Here is a 6,002-nt window from a genome sequence, read left to right as displayed (position 1 = left end):
GCCCGCCACCCGGGCGGTCGGGGAGCCGGCGCCGAGCCGGGCCGAGAACCTGGCGCCGGTCGGACTCGACTCGGGCCGTGACTTGCGGATTCGACAAAGTCCAGTTCAGCCACTAGGTGGCGCTTTAACTACGTGAACATATTCATGCGTCGTGTGTCCCTACGTGAAGTATAGATCACCTCATGTAAATTCAATGTAAAAAAAAAGTGATGAAAAAAAGCTGCCTTGTCTTAGAATCAAACACGCATCTCCAGGTGTCCAGACCAACACTTAACATGGTGAGCTATGAGCCAGCTGGTTTAGAGGCAGCCGTAGGAGCTCACATTATTTTGGGCAGAAAAATTTGGTTATTTTACTTCTCAATAGGTGATCAATAGGTGTTCCTGGAAGAAATGTGCTTGTTTCTTCATGTGAATGTGTTCAGGCCTTGACTGGCATCACACATGATTTTTTGGGAAAGTATTGGATGAGATTAAGCAATAGTTTTTAACATAAAGAAATCACGGAAAGTAAAAAATTATTGGCAGTAAAAAACCGAAAATTTCCTACGGACGAAAAGTCCGTTTTTTTTCACAGTGTTCATTATTCAAGTCTTGAGATTCTATAAAACTGATTTTTAGCCGATTCTGTTGGCGTTTTGTGGGAGAAATAATCGATGGGGAAAAAGTGGAAAAGGGCCAATTCAAGCAAAAAACGCCAAAAAACGCCAAAGGCCAACTTTGGTGAATTATTGTAGCGCCCCCTACGGTTTAAATTGCACGAAATTTGCTGTGAATGTTCCAGGCTCCCTTCTGCACATATCCTGATAGTCTGTTATTTTTTTTTCCCAATAGTGTTGAAGTTATGAGCATTACAAAACAGGACACGCCCCTAAAATGTTCGCTGGGCCATAGATCCTTACCAGAATGATATATTTGAAATACGATGATAGATCTTAGATGATATAGCTTCCATGATCATTATCTCCAATAGGTTTGGTTTGAATTGGACCCCGTATGTCGGAGCAAACGCCTCTGATGTGTTTTTCACCAAAAAAAATATGGTGGAAAATTTAAGTAGGCGGAGCTTAGGGTACTGAGAGGCTTTTATGTAGAGCAGGTCCAAGTGGACTTGTGAAAAAAAAAGCTAGTCATTTGAACATACTGGGTGAGGGGCGTCGCCGGTCTTGAGAGGCTTTTATGTAGAGCAGGTCCAAGTGGACTTGTGAAAAAAAAAGCTAGTCATTTGAACATACTGGGTGAGGGGCGTCGCCGGTCAAATTTACAGGTGGCGCTAGAGAGCAATTTTTTAAAGCCGAATTTCGACGTTGTTGTCATCCGGCTATTTTCACCAAGCCTGACAAGCTTGCCAAATTTGGTGAGTTTTGGGATATGATACATACCCCCAATATGCGCCCAATGTTCAAAAATAAAAAAGTGGAATAAGAATAATAATAATAAGAACTCTAACAATTTCAATAGGTTCCTCTCGGTCAGACTTCGTCTGTCGCTCGGACCCTAATAATAATACCCCTAACAATTTCAATAGGTTCCTCTCGGTCAGACTTCGTCTGTCGCTCGGACCCTAATAATAATACCCCTAACAATTTCAATAGGTTCCTCTCGGTCAGACTTCGTCTGTCGCTCGGACCCTAATAATAAGAATTCTAACAATTTCAATAGGTTCCTCTCGGTCAGACTTCGTCTGTCGCTCGGACCCTAATAATAATACCCCTAACAATTTCAATAGGTTCCTCTCGGTCAGACTTCGTCTGTCGCTCGGACCCTAATAATAATACCCCTAACAATTTCAATAGGTTCCTCTCGGTCAGACTTCGTCTGTCGCTCGGACCCTAATAAACTATACAATATCCACAAAAAAAAGAAAGTATTAACAATATATGTATATAAAACAATGTAATAGAATATACATCATGACAATATATATATATAAAACAATGTAATAAAATATACACTTTTTTGAGACAATATATATATATATGTATATACATACAATATATATATACAATATATATATATATATAAAACAATGTAATAAAATATACACCATGGCCATAGATATTCACAGAATATGTTCTGGTGTATAGTGTTAATGAGGGTCTCAGTCCTTGTTCAGCAGCCTGATGGCCTGACTGAAGAAGCTGTCCCTCAGTCTGTTTGTGCGGCACTTGATACTGCGGTATCGCCTGCCTGACGGTAGAAGGGTGAACAGTTTGTGGCCGGGGTGGTTATTGTCTTTCATCATCCGTTTGGCCCTGGCCACGCACCGCTTGGTGTATATGTCCAGGATGGAGGGAAGCTCACCTCCAACGATGTACTGGGCCGACCGCACCACCCTCTGTAGTGCCCTACGCACCAGGGCGGTGCAGTTCCCGTACCAGACGGTGATGCAACCTGTCAGAACACTCTCGATGGTACTGGTGTAGAATGTTCTGAGGATGCGGGGGGCCATGTTGAATTTCCTCAGTCGCCTAAGGAAATACAGGCGTTGTTGGGCCCTTTTCACCACGTGAGTGGTGTGCGTGGTCCATGTGAGGTCCTCGGAGATGTGCACGCCGAGGAGATGTACGACTCCTCTTCTGCTTACTTTTGATTTATTTAATTGAAGTGCCCGTGGGACAGACACAGTCTCTACTCTAAAGTCATGGGTGGGTAACTGCTCAAATGGAAGAGCAGAGAAGGGTGTTAAACTACAACTCTGCTCCCGGTTCCTGATCTGAACCCTGGGTTGTCATGGATTAAGTCCGGTGATCAACTTGGTCATGTTAGCAGAAATGAGACGCGCTCCGTCCAACGTGGGATGAATGCCGTCTCTCCTCATCAGATCAGGCTTTCCCCAGAAAGTCTTCCAGTTGTCTACGTAGCCCACATTATTCGCTGGGCACCACCTCGACAGCCAGCGGTTGAAAGACGACATTCGGCTAAACAATTCGTCTGTCTGCAAATTGGGGAGAGGGCCAGAGAAAATTACGGTGTCCGACAACGTCTTGGCATAAGCACACACCGATTCCACATTAATTTTAGTGACTTCCGACCGACGGGCTCGGGCGTCATTACCACCGGCGTGTATTACAATCTGACTGTATCTCCGCTTGTCACATGACATCTATTGTTCATCTGGTCACATGACATCTATTGTTCATCTGGTCACATGACATCTATTGTTCATCTGGTCACATGACATCTATTGTTCATCTGGTCTCATGACATCTATTGTTCATCTGGTCACATGACATATATTGTTCACCTGACATCTTTTTTTTCTGTCTGGTCACATGACATCTCATCTATTGTTCCTCTGGTCACATGACATCTATTGTTCATCTGGTCACATGACATCTATTGTTCATCTGGTCTCATGACATCTATTGTTCCTCTGGTCACATGACATCTATTGTTCATCTGGTCACATGACATATATTGTTCATCTAGTCACATGACATCTATTGTTCATCTGGTCTCATGACATCTATTGTTCATCTGGTCACACAACATCTATTGATCATCTGGTCACATGACATCTATTGTTCATCTGGTCACATGACATATATTGTTCATTTAGTCACATGACATCTATTGTTCATCTGGTCTCATGACATCTATTGTTCATCTGGTCACATGACATCTATTGTTCACCTGGTCACATGACATCTATTGTTCATCTGGTCACATGACATCTATTGTTCATCTGGTCTCATGACATCTATTGTTCATCTGGTCTCATGACATCTATTGTTCATCTGGTCACATGACATCTATTGTTCATCTGGTCTCATGACATCTATTGTTCCTCTGGTCACATGACATATATTGTTCATCTAGTCACATGACATCTATTGTTCATCTGGTCTCATGACATCTTTTGTTCCTCTGGTCTCATGACATCTATTGTTCATCTAGTCACATGACATCTATTGTTCATCTGGTCACACAACATCTATTGTTCATCTGGTCACATGACATCTATTGTTCATCTGGTCACATGACATCTATTGTTCATCTGGTCTCATGACATCTTTTGTTCATCTGGTCACATGACATCTATTGTTCACCTGGTCACATGACATCTTTTGTTCCTCTGGTCTCATGACATCTATTGTTCATCTGGTCACATGACATCTATTGTTCATCTGGTCACATGACATCTATTGTTCATCTAGTCACATGACATCTATTGTTCCTCTGGTCACATGACATATTGTTCATCTAGTCACATGACATATATTGTTCATCTGGTCACATGACATCTATTGTTCATCTGGTCACATGACATCTATTGTTCATCTGGTCTCATGACATCTTTTGTTCCTCTGGTCTCATGACATCTATTGTTCCTCTGATCACATGACATCTATTGTTCCTCTGGTCACATGACATCTATTGTTCATTGCCTTTTTTACGCTGAAAGTGTTTTTTATATTTTTTGGGAGTTTTTCCTGATCCGATTTGAGGTCAAAGGTCAGGGATGTTGTATGTGTACAGATTGTAAAGCCCTTTGAGGGGAGATGGTAGTTTGTGATTTTAGGCTATACTAAAATCACAATGTATTTACAGCGACATCTGAAGGCCAGAGCCTGTAGACTGAATTCATTTGTACCGCGACATCGCCATGGAAACAACAGGAAGGACGCTGGAGGTGTTTCGAAAACATTTATTTGCATTTTTTTGTTGAAATCTTCCGTACAGTCTGTCATCAGACAGGAATGCATCACAGAAGACTACATTGGCTCAAAACAGTCACATGAACATCATCATCATGGGTATCAACATCGTTACTGAAAACTAAAATAAACAAACACTTGAATCCATAACCACCTTCTGACCCTGCCCCTCTAATACCCCCCCCCCCCTCTGGCACAGCCCCTCCTTGGACATCAAGTGAGTCCCAAGATCCCACACCGTCTCTTCAGAGACAAGATGAAGAGTTTACCACGGCACCAACACTCATGACCCCCCCCCGCCCCCTCCTTTGAGAGCCCCGATGCCCAGAGTGACGCCATCATGGCATTTAGATTACATTTTGAACAGAAATGGTCCAGAAGAGTACAAACAAACATCAGCAGTCATTCAGCGAGGCACTGAATCCAGCCAATCAGGGGAGAGGTTTTCATGGGTTTCCTGTGAGCTGATTGGCTGAGAGATGTGAGCGTTAAATGGGATTTCTACAGTGTAGCTGAGGAGCTGCTGCCCCTGATGAACAGAAATATACAGATATCTGCAGTATATACAAACTGATCCCCTTCAGATGATGACGCAACCCGAGTCAGTCTTTACTCTGGAGGTTGAGTCTGTTTACACCTCTTGACCCTCCTTCAAAGGTCAGAGGTTACAGAGATGGGAGACTGGACAAGTGCTGACACCAGATTCAAGACAACCGAATGGGAGCTCTGCTAGTGAAATGCACCCTGGGAGTGGAGGTTGACTCTGGTTCACCCTGTGGAGTTCATATATCTGGGATGATTTACATGAAGGTCTTCTCCCTGGAGGGCTTTTATTGTGAAACATCAGTCGGAAGCTTTCCAGCCATATTTCATTCTTGTAATCAAGTATTGCGTTTGGCAGTTAAACTAAATAATAGCCAATTGAGTGATTGAACTTTACGGTGTGCAGCTCATTGGACATGATGGCTTTGATCAATATTTATTAGGAACTCACAATCAATCATTGTTACCATGATTTTTCTTTATAAAGACACAAATAAAACATCGTTATTCAGTTTTTTATATCCAAAGATTTTAAAAACATCTAGTTTTTAAAGGACATTTAGGAGTTGCAGGTTCAAATCTTGTTCAACAGCTCGTCTCATTGGACAAAAAGTTACCCGATGGTCACCTGTCACACCTGTCATCTGCTCTCTGCTGCCCCTAACCTTAACTCCTACCCCTAACCCTTAACTACTAACCCTAAATTACTAACTCCTACCCCCTAACTCCTACCCGTCACACCTGTTCCTGTCATCTGCTGCCCCCAACCCCAACCCCCTAACTACTACCCCTAAATTAC

The sequence above is a fragment of the Pseudoliparis swirei genome, unplaced genomic scaffold (genome assembly GCF_029220125.1).
Source record: "Pseudoliparis swirei isolate HS2019 ecotype Mariana Trench unplaced genomic scaffold, NWPU_hadal_v1 hadal_27, whole genome shotgun sequence".
Lineage (NCBI taxonomy): Eukaryota > Metazoa > Chordata > Actinopteri > Perciformes > Liparidae > Pseudoliparis > Pseudoliparis swirei.
Note: the sequence above shows the minus strand (reverse complement) of the source record.